The sequence below is a fragment of the Armigeres subalbatus genome, chromosome 2, assembly GCF_024139115.2.
Source record: "Armigeres subalbatus isolate Guangzhou_Male chromosome 2, GZ_Asu_2, whole genome shotgun sequence".
Taxonomy (NCBI): Eukaryota; Metazoa; Arthropoda; class Insecta; order Diptera; family Culicidae; genus Armigeres; species Armigeres subalbatus.
This window is the reverse complement of record NC_085140.1, coordinates 419,710,008-419,729,751: the sequence shown is the minus strand read 5'-3', so window position 1 is coordinate 419,729,751 and position 19,744 is coordinate 419,710,008. Positions and strand designations below refer to the sequence as shown.

Here is a 19,744-nt window from a genome sequence, read left to right as displayed (position 1 = left end):
ATCGAACATACCCCAGCTCAATAATTGAGGATTATCTATACCAAATAGGGACATAAAAAGATATGAATATATTGCCGTGTTCTTTCGACAAGCAAAATATCCCAGGACAGTGAAAAAGCTGCTTGGTGTGGTTTAGCTGGACCCCAATCAAATGATAGAAGGTAACTTGATGTCAATGTTCATACATTCAATTTCCTTGGTTCTTAACTCGTAATAAAGCTCGTAATCTGAATAAGCCCGCAGTACACTATTTGTCATAATGACAAATATTTGTCAAGTTGATCCGGACATCTATCAAACCGATTAGAAATCGACTGGATATCAGGCTGACTTGACAATTATTTGTCATTATGACAAACAGTGTACTGGTAGCTTAAGTATTTGAAGCGTGGGATCGCCAATATCACTTAATAAACTAAATGATAATATTGTAATGTAATACCTATATCTCAATCATTGAGTTTAGCTGCGTATCCAATGGAATTCGGAAAATGAATCTACTGTCGTATAGGAAAAATAGTGCTACATGCTCACCATACATCCTATTTCAAAAATCAGCTTCTGTAATGAGTAGCTGGCAAATGAGTCAAACTAAATGATTGGAACCATTCCTGATGATATTTAGTATTGCTCCGTTTCGTGCAGCAATCACCCGTACATAATAGTGGATTTGAATCGACGGAACTTTGGAGGCTTTTGATTTTGTATCGGCCTAGATCTAGTGCTGATGAGGCGCACGACGGACAAAGCTATCGCCTATGGCTGGGAGCAACACAACAGCCAACAAGCAGAGCACAATCAGCTAGCGGAGAGCCAGTCGTTCGTCAGAAGCATTGCTCGATTCGAGTTTCGAGGGAGACTCGTTCTTTTTTCTCCTTTTTCTTCTTCCCCCCCTCGCCTGACCGCGTACTGTTGTTGTTTTTGTTGTCTGTTGCCTTCGCGCGTCGTGTTCCTTTTGCTTTGCTGCTTGCTTACCGTCGCGTCGTCCGTGGCCTCTCTGGCTGATGCTCTGCTGTTGCTGCTGCCGTGCCGTCGTCACCCGTCGTCGTTGCCGTCGCCGCCACTGACTCGACTGTGTGTTGGATTCACTTCGCATTCATTTCAAGCGATGTGAAAATAAAAATGGCTGTAAATATCTCGATATCCAAGCATTATCGGTGAAAAATAACAGTTTGACGGTATTTTTGAGCAAATTTTAGCCCAAAACTTGGTGCCGTAGTTGTGTGATTGTCCGGAAAACACCGGAGCGGTGAAATTCGGTCATTTTGACCCGTGGAAAGTGGACTTTTGTTGATTTTAAAGAAAATACTCAGTGGTGTCGTACTAAACGCAAACTTTTTACTCAGTCAAGTGAAGTGGTATTCATCAAATTATAAAAGGTATTGTTGAGGGAAGTTCCGGTAATGGGAAGAAATTAGTGTCGTAATTAGTGTAATGCAGTGATGTGGATATTCGAAGAATATTGATGAGATTTCGTGTGTGAGCCAGACGTCGTCAACATCAAACGACGCCGCTGTCCAGTCAGTGTCGCAAATTCCAGGGCCGAACAATTGAAGCTGAAGGTGAGCTTCTTACGGCTGTTTCCATGATGGTCGTTGTCTTAACACATTAACTTCCTCCGGTCAGTCGGTTGGTGAACAAACGAACACGGGCAGGTATGGGTGGCGAGAGAATGATGTTGAGTCTTTGTCTCCAACTTGGGTCGCTATAAGCTGGTCAGCGCAGGCTGAAGCATAGGCTGTTTTTTTATTGGATTCGCGTAAATTGCTCTTTCTCCCTCCCTCTATTTCAGTGTTTCTCAAAGCATGGTTCTCTGTGGTTCAGCTTGTGTTCATATTTTGAAGTATTTAATTTGTAAATTATTATTAATACGTCAACCTGTCGGTTATACACCATACATCAGGTTAAGGAAAGTTTTTACAATAATCTAGGATCGGACATTTTCAGAGGAATAAAATCTAATCACAAACAGTGATATCTATTAATAATTTATAGGCTAGTAAATTTAGAGCTTTTTTTGAATGTGGGAAATGCTTGTTGAGCCTTCACTTAAATAGGTAATCTATTTCATTTAAGAATACCGTCAATCAGCATGAACATAGTCCTAATGATGGGCAACATCGAAACCGGTCGACTTAAAATGTAATTAAAAAAAAGAAAATCTTAGTTGAATAGTGTAAAACGATACGTGTTTTGTTTTGCCTCGCTTTGCGTTTTATTAGTGTCGTGTTGTTTTTACGTTAGCATAAAACACAAAACCCAAAAGTAAAACTCTAATGCGCATCGATTTTACTGATTTTAGGTCCTAAAATTATTTTTAGCAATTTCGGATCATAACACCTGATTTTTTTAACGTGTTCGAGTAATACTTTTGCTTACTTTTAAATATGTTACATTATGCAACCCATTTGAGGATTTTTTAAGGCTTTGCTGTGTACTATTCAGCAGTAATTTTGTCCACAGAGGCTCTTGTCTAATTTCTTTCTGTTTTTTTAAAGGAACACATTTAGTTCTATAATAATACTAATACTACATTTTATTATTCATGGTACTTGATTTGGAGATGATCTTAAAGTTGATGCAATGGAAGAAGATAGTGGCACTACAAAATAATCTGGAGGCAGTGATGCAGTAGTAGACTTCCATCATCCATGTATCTTCAAAACAGAAATGTGTACTCCTGAATCTGCAAGAAGAGAGGTTGTTGACCGACGACAACAATGTCCGTTGTATTCTTCTGGTGAACGTAGTTTTAAACATGCTGCGATTCTTTGCGACATTTTTGCAATCGTGTTAATCCCAATAACTTGTTTTGTACACCTTCCTGTACGATATGCAACGAAAAACCGTATGTGTTACCTAAGCCGGACTAAGTGCAGCTTTGAGCAGATAAGTTGTCCCTAAATATTTTATGTCGTTGGGTGATAATTGTCGCGACGTCATACCTCGTATACACCAACAATCATCACAATCTGCAGGATGATTCAGTCATGAACGTTGGTTTTTTTAAACGTAAATTACCTTTAACCAAGATACGTTTCGCCCTCGACTTCTTCTAGAAATTTGAATATTTGTTTTTTTGTAAAAAAATGTTATTTTTTTGGGGGAGAAACCATCTGATTTCCGTTTCAATAGGGCTATGTATTAGGTTTTTGAAATTTGAAATTTTAATACCCATATTCATGTTGATTGTAGTTTCTAACATGGAGTAGTTGCTCCATTTAGTTGATGGCTTGTACTTGGACATCTCTTTGATAAAATGTACCAACAAGCACTTTTTGTCCATTTCTTAAATATTACTTCGTATTTGCCATTCGTCAAATTTCTTGATTTCACCTTTCGTACAGCTTTTTATTTCTCCGGGAGGGACTGGCTGAAGTTGCTTCTGCTGCCGGTTCAAAATCCAAAGTGCAATCAAAATCTGATTCGCTCATCTTGAGATTTCCTTCTTTCGACTTGTCTTAATCAAAACTTGAATGTAGTGACAGTAAGGCTTTAGTCCTAGGTGAGGCTATTTGTTTAGATTGGACCTTGTGTAACAAGCTATTCTATCGGGCCTCACGTTAGGCGGCAGTTTTTCATACAAACCTAAAGATCCGCAATCAACACGAAACAGTTAACAAACAGTTAACAAATTAACATAATGCATGTTCTTGGTGCCCTGAGAGAGACGGAAAGGTGATGCCTAGTATGGGATATGACTAGGTTTCATGTGAGATTTCGGTCCATCGGCCAAATCCCGCAAATACATTTTCATTACGTATTGCGCATTTTGTCTACAGCAATTAGTTTGCTGTATTCATAGCTGAGCTTTTGTATAGGATTCTTATCCTGTTAGGGCACATCGAATCAATTAGTGCCATTTGGCATAAACGATTCGATGTCTGTGTCTGGAGCAATTCACTACTTAACATTTTATTGCCTAAATTAAGGCATTCTTCTTGATTCCGCACGCAGAATCAACTAAGGGGCTGTCCACAAACCACGTAGACCGAAATTTCACATTTTCAAACCCCCCCCGTCCCCCCTGGTAGACTTTCGTAGACTTTTCTGAAACCCCTCCCCACCCCCTTTGAAGTCTACGTAGACTTTTCTAAATTTTACAAAATATCACATGCGATTTTAAAAATATGGAGTTCAACCATGTTTTGAAAATTCAGCTATTCAAATCCATTTCAGTGTTTACAATAAAATTCGAATTTGAAACATAACAAAATTAAACATAACAAAATAGTCCATAGCTCCTGAAACCGAATCTCAAAGCCAATTTAATTTCTGTTGAACTCGATTCCTCATAGAGGTTTGCGCCACCACCAGAATTTCCTGATTGATAACCTTTAAAGTTTCCCGATAATACTCCAAAGAACTGTCCGTAAAAATTTCGATGCTTTTCTTGAAAATTCCATGCAACATCCGTTGAAATCCCAAGAGTTTCTTTCTAAAATTTTCAGTGAAAATTTCAATTTATTTTCCGAGGTAATTTTAAGTTTAAACGAACATTTCGAAATATTTCCCGTGGAATTTTAGAATTTCCTACGATATTTTTGAATTTCTGTTTCAAATTTGGAGCAAATTCCACATTCCAAAGATTTTTCCGAATAATTTTCGATGGAAATTATGAAGAATTTTCGCCTAATCTCGTAAATAAAGATAATTTCATTCAATTCAAGAATTTTCATTTGAAATTTTGGTGAATTCCTCGTAAAAAATTTGAATAAATTTTCGTGGAAATTATAAAGACTTTCTTACAAAAATTGCAAATATTTTATTTGTGGAAACTCAAAGAGTTTTTGGTGGGAAATTCAAATAATTTCTCGTTGAAATTTTCAAAAATTTCTATAGCCATGCCAAAGATTTTCCATCAATAATTCCAAAGAATTTGCATTAGAACTCCCGAAAAAATTGCCGTAAATTTTCTAATAATTTCCCATGGACATTCCGAAGAGTTTCGCTTATATGTCTATAGAATTCCTCACAAAAACTCCAAAGAATTACCGAAATTAGGAAAAGTTTCCCAGGGACTTCCTAGAAAATCTCCAATTGAAATTCTGAAGGGTTACTCGCGGAAATTTCGAAGAATTCCCTTTACAAGTTTTAAAGAATTTCTTTTGGAAATTCAACTGACCTTTTCTTTGATATTCCAAAATGCTTCCTTTGTAAATTCCAAAGAATTTTTCGTTTAAGTACGACATATTTCCCGTGAAAATTCTGAATAATCACCTATCGTTTCCATAGAAGCTCCTGCCGAAAAACATAAGATATTCTAGTAGAATTTGCAATAAAATCCGAGTGGAATTAAATAAAAAATCGAAAGTTTTTATATAGAATTTTCCTGCTCAACAAAGAAGAATTTCCAGGTGAAATCTATGATAGTTTTAAGCCGTAGTTCAGCAATAAAAACTTTAAAATTCAAACTAGTGAACTTCCCACAAAGCTGTTGCATAAATTGCTATAAAAAAAGTCTACGTGGACTTTTGGTATACCCCCCCGTCCCCCTTCGTAGACTAACGTAGACTTTTTCGAAACCCCTCCCTCCCCCTCAAGAGTCTACGTGGTTTATGGATAGCCCCTAACAAAACTAGCGCAATCCAAATCCAATACAGATGACACAGACTCAATCGAGTATTAATAACTATTTTAACAAAAATAAATAAAACCAACCGTAACATAATTTCCACCAAGGCACCAAATTTCTCATGCATCGATTCCCAGATTCATGAAAAATCTTAAAACCGTAATACAACCTTATTCAATAGCGCAACACTTTCATGAATCGGAGAACCGTCACCTAGTGATGAAAAACATTGACTAGAGAGCAAGTAGACATTTTTAAACTTAACCCTAAGCGACAAATATCAAAACCAAATTTATTCTAAAACCTCATAAACAGCAGCGAATCCTATCAAAAGTTGTATGAATGCCAATGAGATAATTGTCCTATAATCAGATGCCAATCTTGACAAATTGTCCTATAATCAGATTCTTTGCTACACTAAGCTTACTTACTCTGTTGATCCTACAATTTCATTTGGATTACAAATGATTCTCACAAAAAATCAAATGAATCACACACTAAGCAATCAAATCGATTCTTGCCGTAATATTGCGGTGTTGAACTTAATCTAGAATTAAAAAACCCTTAATAAAGAAATAAAAAAAAAAAATGCCATAATATCAAATCGTCCTTCGCCATACGAGCGAATGGTAATGGGATCGAATCCCAGACCCTTCCCCAAAAACCCACGTCGGTCGCCGGATTCGCAGTCTATGCGGTGGCGTATTGGGGAAAGCCCTCACCGTTACGACTGCCTGATGACGCCTGACAAATTGTTCTTCTAGAAGGCAGTCGGGGTGGCCACCGAACCGGGAAAAACGGGAAAAGCGGGAAAAAGACGGGAAATTGAAGTCACCGGGAAAAAAAGCGGGAAAAACCGGGAATTCAGAACATGAACCGGGAAAAAATAAATTTTGGACAACTTACATTCAAAATTTTTCAAAGTTTTTAATGAAGTTGATATAAATGGAAATATTTCTCGCGTGATTTTTGAAAACGTCGTCCAAATGAGAGACTCTCTTTCATTACGCTCTCTTTTGCTAATATCTAGGCTAGTTTAAAATTTGTTGCAATATTTTCACCTCAGCACACTAGTCAAAGCTATTTTCTTAATGTGCGTTCATCTCTTAGATGAAAGCAATGCACTCTCCAATAGACGAGATCTGTCCTAGCCACGTCCTTGTGAATGCTGAGGAGGAGGAAGGATGGCTAGTTGGACACCTACTTAAGAAAGATGCAGAGTACTCTACGACCTCTCATAGGTACCACAGGAGGTTTTGGAATTGTTAGTGTGGAAGAATTTAACAGTAGGAATCGTTTTGGTAGAACGTAAAACACAGAAATAACTAAGATAGAAATACAAAGTAGGAAAGGGACGAGTCTGGAATTGAACCTACGACCACCTGCTTATAAGGCGAAGCGGTAGTCACTAGATCACCGAGCTCTTCATAGTTTAGTATTTTTCCACAACTGACCTAATCTAATAGAAGGGTATGATGGTGAAAAAGATACTCTAAGATAGTTTTCTAATTTGTTACACGGGGAATAATGAAAAGGTTCCATAGCTTAGAACATTTCAATATACTAATATTGAATGGGAACGTTCAAAGTTTCCAATAAAAAAATCCAAGATTTACTTTCTAGACATTAATTCTAGAAATTAAAAAAGTAAAATTGAATAAATTACGAATCGAATGTTTTGATTGCCTAAAATGTGTTTAAATCTTTTTTAGAAAACTGAATCATTATTTTGGTCGGAAACGAAGATTGTCTTCGGGTTAAATCTTTGTTCTTATTAGTTAATTAATAATTTAAGTATAAAGGTAAGAAAACTATTACCCTGATTTTTTTAAGTTAAATTAAAACCGGGAAAATTTGACAAAAAATACCGGGAAAAGCGGGAAAAAACCGGGAATTTGAAAATCGAATTTCAGTGGCCTCCTCCAACGTTCCCGGATAAATGGCAACCTAACAATGCAATGATTATTGGATTAACGACACGGACAAATGGACACAATGGACACACGGTGAATTGAACCAGCAACGAAAACAACAATGCATAAAGGAAAAATCTAAAAATAGGTTCTGTGTGGATTCTGGCTGTAGAATACCACAGTAGATATCGGTACAGTAGGGGTTAAGTAATACAGAGTGCCTACCAAATAAAGAAAGAAATTAAAAAAAGGTTTTCTTCTTGAATCCAGCCACAGAATCAACTATCAGAACTGACGCAATCTAACACAGATGACACAGACTCAATCGAATATGAATAGTTATTGGAACAAAATACAATCAACCGTAACACTTGTTCAAACCACTTACAATTATTCTACTAATTACCAAACTAATATTTTAAAAACTTTTTTTACATCAAGAAGATATGACTCCATAAATTTTTACACAATTTCAGTAATTTTTTTTCAGAAATTTCAAGATCCTCCTGAGATTATTTTTGAAGCACTTTGATTTCCTTTGACGTTTATTAATTTTTTATTGAAATTTGTATTTTTTTATATTTGTCAAAAAAAGTACAGACGTAAATTTATATGGATGTTGTTTAAAAAGTTTATCAGTAATTTCATCAGCAAAGACTCGAAGACTTGCTACCCATCCCTACGCCATGTCGTTTAAGTTGTCTACACGAAATCAAATTCCTCTATCTTCTTCTTCTTCTTATTGGCATTACATCCCCACACTGGGACAGAGCCGCCTCGCAGCTTAGTGTTCATTGAGCACTTCCACAGTTATTAACTGCGAGGGTTCTAAGCCAGGTTACCATTTTTGCATTCGTATATCATGATACTTTTATGCCCAGGGAAGTCGAGAGAATTTCCAATCCGAAAATTGTCTAAACCGGCACCGGGAATCGAACCCAGCCACCCTCAGCATGGTCTTGCTTTGTAGCCGCGCGTCTTACCACATGGCTAAGGAGGGCCCCTCTATAGTGACCCCAATAAGAACGGAAAATACTAAAAAAAATACTTAGTATATTGATGAACAAATGATCGTGTGAGTTCCAAGTTGCCAAGTATTGAACATTGGTAGGATTTTAAAAAGTCAAGTACTATTGAAGATTGGCGTATCTGCGTATCATTGAAGACGGCGTATCTGTAATGTTTATAACGTGGCGAAATAAATTAAATAGTACTAAACTCGTCTTATGACATATTAAAAAGGTTATTATTCAATATACACTGGATTCTGTTTTTACACGATTTACATTTTCTCAATTTTGCACTCATCCTGAATGTTTAACGCATATTAATTATCATGTGATTTTTCTTTGATTTATTCAGGATTTTTTTGAAACATGTTGCAAAGATTTTGGTGGTAAATTGAAGTCACACGATCAAAAACACGAGCGAAAAAAAATCGTGTAAAAACAGAATCCTGTGTAAATAAATTTCTTCGTTCTTCGCGATCAAATGTAGGGTTATTGTTCCTGGACTTCTTCTCATAGCTCCAGTATTCATCATCGAAAAACAAAATAATGAGAAGGTATTTGATTTGTTTCATATTATTGTAACTGAAGTCGAGTCAAGTACGAGACACTGAAGACGACCACACAGTTGTGGTCGAAATACGTATCTGCAAAGATATCGAAATAATTGGTGGAATTAAATGGAGGTTACTTAACTCGTCTTAGACGGTTGAATACATTCCACTAAAAAGAGCTTAACATATTTTTTTCTGATATGAAATTGTTTTGATGTTCGATTCCATCCCGATTTGATGTGTCGGTTTTCACCTTCATAGGGTGAAACCCGCCCTCAGGTTCGACTTGAAAATAGACTGTTCTCGTTTTCATCAGAAATCAAATTTTATCAAGAAACATTGTCGTGAGACCTCATGGACTTATGCATAAAGTTACAAAGTATGCTTGTATGAAAATTCTAGATTGCTAGATTGCGGTAAATTGCTTCATAGATTGGGAAGCTGTAAATTAGCTTAAGGTGTCGATTTCACCTATTTTTCCCCTATTTGAAAATGAATAATTATATTAATTCTCGTCATTATTGCATTGCTAAAGAAATCAGCATACGAAAAGCAAACTTGTTCGTACTGTTTTGGATCGTCTGTTTTTCTTCATTATTAAGTATGGCACGAAAAAATTAAACATAAACGACTTCAATCATTTAATCAACAGTCTATTATCAGATCTGAATTCTAAACATTTGAAACCATAGTAAATCCAAAAATCCGCATGATAAACCTTAAAAGCCGTTTAAAACGACTTCTTCGGAATCGGCTTTTTTGCTGTTATTAGGCGCTTTTTTAGTTATTTAGAAATCGCGTAAATAATCAACGCACCTAAATCGCAAAAACCGCGCTAATCCAAAAATCCGCGTTAAAAGCGACCCCAGTGTATGTAAATTTAAAAATGATTTTGCGTTGCGCATAAAAATGATTTCGCACCACAAAGCTGCATTTTCATATCAGTTTCAAGTTTCAAGTTTCAATCTATTCAACTTTGAGAACGCCTGCTTTGTTCAGTCGACGAAGTTGGGCGCTCTGGTCGGTGCGGGCCATCAAGGGTCGGAGGCGGTGAGGTGTTTCCAGTTTCTGAGAAAATCAATAAAATCAAGATTCGTGTAAATCGTAATGATCGCGCTAAATTGCAGCCAGCCAATATAGCCAGCAGCAGCGGGCGAATTTCGAAATTGTCGACTAGACAGAGGGTGGGGGTGGTGGTGATCAGGGTTTTGTGGGAGAGGTTACTGTTGTGTGAAAAAGAAGAGCGCCAAATATGTAGATATGCGAGAGTGAGATAAAAAGCTGTATAAATAAATCATTCATTTATTAAACTTCCAATGCAATGTGTGTAGACAGATGGGGAGGCAGATCAGATTAAAATGTGCTGTGCGGGGTAATTGCTATCGCGATGAGGAATGATTGTCACAATTATTTAGAACGTTTTTACGCTAGCAAATTGTTTTATATTAGTTTAGCATAATACTTAATGGTAACTAATCTCCTTATATGTAGTTTATGAGAATAAAAGATCGTATTATACTTTTTCCATTTAATTCCACTACGTTTTATTATCTTTACAGACACGTACTTCGACCTCAACTGTGAGGCCGTCTTCAGTGTCTAGTATTTGACTCGACAGTCGTAGCCCACAAATTTCTAAATCAGGCCTCCCTGAATTGTCAAAATCGTTGTAACATAGTTACAACACATCTAATTATACCCTAAATTTGCCTACCCCAGTTATTTTGGGCATCCCTGTATTTTGGACGAGAAAGAATTCAGAATATATGAGAGTTTAATTTTGGCCAAAAATGTCACATATGCAGTTTCTCAAACAAACGGTTCATTTCTAATATAACATCACTCTCAAATCAAATCAAAGTTAATTGCATATTTCCGGGGATTAAACCATCTGACTAGGACTTTAATTTACAATCAAGTTTAGCATTATACTTATATGTGAATATGTACATTATGTGGAAGTTAATTATTTGAAAAATGTATTGGAGGTAACCACTTTCCTTTCGATGGAACTCGAACCCACGACTCTACAGTAAAATCTTGTTTATTTGGAAATCTTCCTTAAATTATTTTCACCTTTCTCGTATACTAAGTATACTAAAGGCTATATGATCACTCCAAATACTGATATTATATACTGATCAACTCAGCTCGACGAATTGAGGCGATGTCTGTATGTATGTGTGTGTGTACAAAATAAATGTGAGACACACTTTTTTGTACTTTGCCTTATCCGATTTGGTTACATACGACGCGGAATTCTTCCTAATTTTTCGTCATTGAAAATTTGGTCTGCGTTCTGAAGTTATTAACAAAACATTGTTTTTTTCATTCATTTTTCAAAGGCTACTGCAATGCATTTAAATAATGTGAATTAATGGAAATAACTGAATCTATATCCCTAAAGTGCAATTTTGACCTTTCTTGTGTGCTTTTTTCGTTACAATTCATAATACACGTGTTACGGTTGGGTTTATCTTGTTTGAATAGTTGTTAATGATCGATTGAATTTAGGTATCATTGGTATTAGATAAAATTTGTTTTATTTGTTGATTCAGTGTCTGGACTTTAGAGGAAAGCCTAAAAGTAGGCTAAAGCCTAAAAGTGATTTGACCCAAGTTTGTTCCAGACACAGCCATCGAATCGTTGATGCCAAATTGCATTAATTGATTCGAGATGCCCATATAAGATTAGAATTCTACACAAAAGCTCCGCTATGAATACAGCAAAGTAATTGCTGTAGACAAAATGCACAATTCGTAATAAAAATATATTTGGGGGATTTGGCAGATGGACCATATGAGATAATCTCATCTCGTCATTTCCCGTAGTGGGCACCACCTAGCCGTCTCTCTCAGGGCACCAGAAGAGAACGTGCGTTATTTTAATTTATTTGTTACATGTTGATTGTCCCAAGAGAAGACTCAAGTCCTGGTGTTGGACGGTGGGACGCTAAACAAACCTGACACGACAGCCCCCCGACGAGACAGGAAGTTTACCCAGGTCCAATAAGCCGCCTTTAAAAACAACCATTACGAACGACATAGAAGATAATACGACTCGATTTAATCGGCACGGCCTAGGCGACGAATACAGAATCACGATTGGAAGCTTGGAACATGGAACTGTAAGTCGCTAGGCTTCGCAGGTTGCGACAGGATAATCTACGATAAATTACATCCCTGCAACTTCGACGTCGTAGCGCTGCAGGAAATCTGCTGAACAGGACAGAAAGTGTGGAAAAGCGGGCATCGAGGGGCTACCTTCTACCAAAGTTGTGGCACCACCAACGAGCTGGGAACCGGTTTCATAGTTCTAGGAAAGATGCGTCAACGTGTGATTGGGTGGTAGCCAATCAACGCAAGGATGTGTAAGCTGAGAATAAAAGGCCGTTTCTTCAACTATAGCATTATCAACGTGCACTGCCCACACGAAGCGAGACCCGATTACGAGAATGAAGCGTTCTATGCGGGACGTCATAATCGCAAGAATATCCACACCGCGTGATCCCGGTGGTCTCATTGAGAAGAGATGAGATTTTTATTCAGATAATTCTCAAACTTAATGTGAGGCTTTTTTAGATTGAGGTACCGCTATTAACACCCATCGAGAAATGGCTTAGGGTAAATCCGGGTGAGATGCCACACCTTTTTAAAAATCGACATTTCTCCAAAACAAAACGTTAAATTGAAACTCTTTTTATTGCTGTCATCCACAGTAACATTTTGGCATTGGTTTTAAGGCACTCTTGTAGAGTAAATAATGGTCTTCAAGAGCGTTATAAAACTAAAAATGTTACTTGGGATAAGACGAGTTTAGCACAATTCCATTTAATTCCACCACTTCGTAATACTTTTACATATACGTATTTCGACATCAACTGTAAGGTCGTCTTCAGTGTCTCGTACTTGACTCGACTTTCTCTTTATATTGCTTTTGATAGTTTAGGGATCCCACTACATTTTGTGTAGAAATCATTCGCAAAACAAATACATAAAATTTCACTGTACTATTAATATTCAAATAAAAAAGGCAAATCCGGGTGAGACGCCACACCTCAGGGGGAGACGCCGCACGTAGAAAATGTTGAAGAAATGAAATTAGGCCGTTACAAATGTTAAATTTAAATTATGTCCTACTAGTTTACGAAAGGTCTAGGGGGTGGGGATAATAAAAAATAAATATTAAAACGGAATAAAACTCCTCGGATTTGTTAGTTTTGAAAATCCACAAAATTGCCCGAATTTTTTGTTGTTGCCATCTCAAAAAATAATTTTTGGGCAAAACAAACCGAGGGGAGGGAGACATACCTAATTGTTTTCAAATATTTGTATCGGCCTTATAATTTGTTTTTTGGTGTTGAACGTACTTTTCAGAAAAACATAATCATTTATAGGGTAACGGTACCAATAGTGGAGGTATTAGTAGACCAACAAAAGATTTTTTTTTAAATTGATAATTATGGGAAATTTACAGCTTTAATATCTTAGCCAATAGATAAACTAATAAATTTGCTAACAAAAATGATAGATGTCATATAACATCAACAATTACCAAATATTGCTTGCACCACTATGGGTACACTGTTTCTTTAGTGGCGGTAAAAATTAATTTTGGTTCCTATAGTGGTGCTATTCATTGATTTCTTATGAGACTCGCCACTATTGGTACAGTTACCACTATAGGTGCAAGGGAGTCAATTTTATTAAGAAAAATCATTGTTTTCAATAGTTTTTCAAGCAAAATCTTAGGATAAGTTACATTTAACATGATATTTAAAGCACAACGCATCAACTGAAACCATCGTGCAGTTTATAATTATGATAAATCCCATTAAAACCCCACTACCTCCACTATTGGTGCTACCTCCACTAAGGTATGCGCCCTATTTGTATTTCAACCCAAAAAAAATTCTTCGCGTAAACAATTTCTTATGGCCACTGAATTACAATACAGTCGAGGATATTAGTCATTAATAGGATTTTACTTTGTTTTTCCAACAATCAATTAAATAAATCGTCAAAAAAAATATATCCATAGGTGGTTCAAAATCGATTTTTCATAGTGCTCATCTGATTTTTCCATAGTTTGAGTGTCCTCTGAAAGTTTGAGCTCATTTGGAAACGATTTAGCGAAAGTTTGCATGTCTAGTATGGGGAATTTATTTTCTCATTATACTGTTAATGATCTGAAAATCAACTACATATAAAGGATACTCAACAGCAATCACCCAACGAAAACGCATGTTGATTAATCGTCAATAATTAGTAATCGATTTTAAGACAGTTGCGAATCTTTAGTCATGATCGTTAAACTTCTTTGAGGGCATCACTGAAATGTGCAGTGCAACATAGTAGCCTGAATTTGTGTGTGCTATTTCGCGCCACGAGCAGCAATATTGCCCGTTGATGAGTTTACATAGCTGCAGAAAATCGCGGTATAGATTTAATTTGATTATAATTACTGGAACGATTAATTGAAATGCGGTTTCACTGAGTGAAAGCTGTTGAGTATTCCTTTAGCTATGTAGGTTTTCTTTAACATGCGCTTGATGGGAAGCGTCATTAAGTATAATGGAAAATAAATTTCCATACTAATTTGATGCAAACTTGAAACGGCTTGTAAATCAGTTTTAACTAAATGAGCTCAAATTTCAGAAACACTCAGAACATGGTTATGAATCAGATGAGCACTGTGAAAAATCAATTTTTGAACCATAATATCCACGACGCTTTTTAAATTCTCTATTCTAAGATGGCCTATATTCTTCATTGCAATGCACTTTCATGCCCGCTTTTCATTTGTATCTGTTCTTAATTCATATCATGTTCCTATTAATGACAACTGGAAAAGAAAAAAATGGGCCCAAATTAATTTATTTCTCATTATTGTGATGTTTTTAGTGGTAAGCACGCATGATAATAATAAAAACACGACACTGATTAAGTCGAAATTGTTCCTTGTTAAAATACCATCCATTTCGGGGCATGTTATTAATAAGGAAACAATAGCCAAGAACGTCTGGAATTTAGAGCAGGATTCTCCTCCCAGTCCCTTGCAACATTTTGGTCTTCGTATATTATTTGATTTTTCCACTTAATGATAGTATTTCATTATTGATTGTTATTTCAATAGTAGGTAGGTGCGGCATATCACCTGATTTTTTTGGCATCTATACCGATTGCAGATAGATGCCACATCACTTTAATTTTTACTCAAAACATAAATTGCTTCCATACATAACTTATAAGGGTTTAGAGGCTTCAAATAATAAAATAAACATGTGGATTTGTGAGAATTTTCCCAAAACTGTACAAAAAAATCTTTATTAAAAATAGCATCAGAAATTCTATGGCCTCCGCGGCGTAAATAAAAATGTTTAACCATTATATTACCATTTTAGCTCAAAGGAATGATATTACTACTTACGTTTTTGTTTTAGCTACAAAAGACCGGATTTACCCTATACCAAATCTCAAAGAGGCCTTATCCCACAATAAGTGGGATAATACTGATTTTGGTCATGCATCGGCTGAAAACCATATTTTGCTGCTTCATTAGTTCCGAAATGCTTTTTGTAGAGTACTGATTTTATTGCGTTTGGTATTTCGGAATATCAGTCACAGGGTTCAGTAAATCCAACAAATTCGTACCCGCTTCTTTCCTAATTAATCAACGCTATGGAGCTTGAAGATTCGTCGTCGGCTTCAAAATCAGCCTGAGATCGAAGAGTTACGTTTTATAATTTACTTAGGAAGTTCCATAATGAAGTAGAAAATCTTTTATAATTTACTCCATTGACTCCACCCAAAAGGTGCAAAAGGTGAGCATCTAAAAGCAAATTAGTAGTTTCATACTCTTCGACCATTACTCATAAGTATTAACAAGAACAGTAAGAACTAGAGCAATGTGTTAGATCTTCCGTGCATTACGAAAAACGTCTACCTAGCATTATAGGTTCCGTTAACTGCCTGGCTAATTGTTTCACCCAGGCCAATAACTCCTCAGCGGGTCGCCTGACACTTGGGGATTCGGGTTAGGGAGGTCATATTGTCAGCTTCAGTGTTGTACCGAGCCTGGATATGACCAGATTTTTTATGCACTACTTGAGATCCCATTACGTATCCATATCCCAGCGTAACGGTAAACATCTTTTACTCACTCTGAACCACTGTATTGCTTATAATTTAAATCCCATGTTTGCTTGATTTCTATCACATGGGAATCGTTATATTTATAGCAGTGTATAAATCAATGATTTAAAAGCTAATCTTTTGAATTGCTATTTTTACATTTGGAGGAATGTTCTTCACTTTTCTCTCTATAACCTGCTAATATTTAAGATCGGTTTTAAATTCCTGTACAAGAGCACAGATTTTCTACTTCATTATGGAACATGTAATGCACTCTACATATCGTTAAATCAGGCGGTCTCTTGTATGTATGTACATAAAGAAAGATCTACGCTTATAAAACCAAACTTCTACACCATGCTCCCAGGTGGAATAATAATTTTTAAAACATTTGTTGGCTAATTCATGCGTTTATCGGAAAACAACTGGTATTGGGCCTATGTTGAATGTGGTCTATAACGCTGAAACCATTGACCTATCCACTGATCCGAAAAGTCTTTGCTGCTAATTTACTCGCCTTTCGTATTTGCTTGCTCCACAATCTGCGATCGCTTGTTTTTGTAGATGGCTTCTTCTCCCTGCTGGTGCTGCCCAACGTCAGCAACGTGCGACTCGTCTCGGTTCGTACTCCCACCTACGCTTGGCACCGATTTTGCGTTAATGAGAAAGTCTGAAAACAAAGAGAGCATATAGAAAACATATTTTGATATAGATATCAAATTGAAATCATAATTTGTTTTCAAATATGAATCATCAGACTGATTACATATTTTGATCTCATTTGCTGTTGATTTCTAAATTGTATGATCTGACATCAAACTGTGTACTATGTTATCGAAACCAATATCAAAATTAGTTTTAGATTTTCTCATCGATAGCAGAAATAGTTTTCAATTTGATGTCACAGGATTTTCTCTGTAGATTTTGATCTTTTAACGTTAAAACGACCAAAGGATATCAACCTAAGTTATCAAAATTGACGACTTCAACAACAAAAAGTTATCGATTGTGCTCTCAAGCTTCTCGGAAACTTGAGCACTTCTCTTCCAGCCATCAGTGAACGCAACGGTAGTGTGGGAAACCAGGAGTCAGCAAAGGCGCAAGGGTATCGTCGTTATTCGCTTCATATCCATGGTTGATTTATACGATTTATACATATTGTTGCATACGAGTCGGGTCGCCTGAATCAGCGGTTCGATATCGGATGAAACAACATGGCATCGGTGAGCAATCGAACCGAGTCCGACGTCATTCGCCAAGCAGGGTACCGATGCGCAATGAAATGAATTCACAAATACACGTGCTTTTATTTACTCGTGGCGCTTAAACAACACGGTGAAAGTGTCCGATTTTTTGGAATTAATTATATTGGTCCTAAACAATTATCGTTCTTAATAGCTCAATAGTAAATATGGTCACTAAGTATATAGGTGAACAAGTTCATGCCAAGTCTAGCTGTTTGAGGCTGCAGGCAATTTGACAGTATGTAGGACAAAGAACAAAAGGTGTTTGGTGGAATATTATCACCAATACAGAAAAGGAATAATATATTGTATTCTTCTAATGCAATATGGAATCTCTCGTAAATTACAAGCTGTTTTAATTTTGGACCTTCTCACTTGGACCGGAAAGGCCAATGTCGTGTTGAGCTCCGTCGAGTATCCATCGAATCTCGCGCGAATGGAACATCAGAAGCGTCTTGTTGCCCTACTGTACTATAGATGGTCTGCCGAGTGCTCTTTTGTGTGCACCACCTTCGTCGTCATATCTCATGTTTGAGAAATGTGATGCTTCTGGTTCGGTGGGTACTAACGGCAGCAAATGGCTGAGGAAGAAACGACGCCGATGACGATGATGCGAGATGAACATTACACCATCAGCCAAAAACAGCGCATCGTATCGGCGAGGGAAGGTTGAGGGCAACGCATATCGCAGTGTTTGATTTCCATGGCCCGAGAAGAGCCGAAATGCTCTGAAGTCGTCGGATGATGAATAGGGGTGTGCTGGTGAGGTTGTTGTAGAATGAAGAAATACATGGATTGGATTGGAGTAAAATTCACGGGTGAAAGACGAGGTGACGCCATTTTATTGCGGTCAAAGAATTGAATGCTGTGCAAATTATGGGAAATGAGTGCGAAATGGGTGGTTTTACGCAGGGTGGTAGGGTAGGTTTTTGGCGACATTTGAAACGGATTGTTTCAAATAATTAGTATATTTGATTGTGTGAATGCAAATTGTATTCTTTCTTAAATCTGTGATTCTTCTTTATTGGCATTACATCCCCACTGGGAATTGCCTCGCACTGTTCATTAAGTTTTTCACAGTTATTAACTGTGAGGTTTCGCAGGTTACGATTTTGCCTTTGTATACATGAGGTTTATGCCCTGGAAGTCGAGAAAATTTTAACCCAAAACTTCCTAGACGAGACCGAATTGAACCCAGCTACCCTCAGCATGGTCTGTTTTTGCTGCGCATCTTGCCGCATGGCTACGGACGGCCGAAGATAAAATTCTGGAATGAAATAACGTCATAGAACGGATAAGTACTCTTCTTCTTGGAAATGATTCGAGCTTAGTACTTTAGCATTTCCTCATATAATTGAAAGCTTTTCATGCCCACACATGAGTAATGAGTAGTACTTTGTGGCAAGTACAATGGATACGTTGAAATCCACGCTTCACGTTGAAATCTTTACAGATACGTATTACTCTAATCTACTGTAAAGCCGTGTTCAGTGACTCGACTCGACTAAGGTCGGAATACGTATTTGTAAAAATTACAGACAAACGTCTCACTCAACACATGTTCCTTCGTTCATTTTTAACGGGAATTAAATTTTTGTAGTGGTCTATAAGCACCGATGACGATAGATTTAAGAAAAGAATTGAAGATCACTTAAAGAATATTGATGAGTATTTCCGAAATAATTTTCATCCCATTCTGAGTTTTTCGCGAGCTTCAAGGAGTCTCACCGAAATGTCCACGAAAGAGATTTTGAATTTGCAGGAAGTTGTTCCAAAATTCCACAATATATTTTTTCGAAAGTGACGTGGGAAATTTCCAGAGCTTCGATTAAACATTCTTCTGAAGTCTTCTAAATTTTATCTGGATTCAGGTGACAAATTTTATCATCCAAACAGTTTCAATTCAGTTCGATAAAATAGACTTAAAATGATCATTTATCAAAATTTCCTGCACTAATTTCACTTAAATATACGTCATAGTTAACATTTGATTGTTTCTTTTTTCTAGGTATAATAAAATACATCTACAATATATAATTGATTTAAATTGACCGCTCGAGGTAAGTTTAGAAATTAGTTAGTTCCTTTCTAACTTATGTTTTGTCATCTCATCAATGTATGCTTCCAATACAATGTTTGTGATACTACGTACGAGTTTGTATACGAATGCTTGATTGAATATGCAACCGAGTGTTGCGCTGAATCATGGACGAGATTTTTCACGGATATCTTTTAAATCAAACGATAATAGACACTGAACGTTGTCGGAGCAAAACCGAATGTAATGTCTTATTCCAGGTCGCCTCGTTCTTGGCCGA

General features: G+C 36.7%; 1 pseudogene; it reads left to right on the top strand.

Moving 5' to 3' along the window:
* Window positions 1-1,053: 1,053 nt before the first annotated feature.
* Window positions 1,054-19,744, top strand: part of LOC134210310 (uncharacterized) — a 204,800-nt pseudogene continuing 186,109 nt past the window's right edge.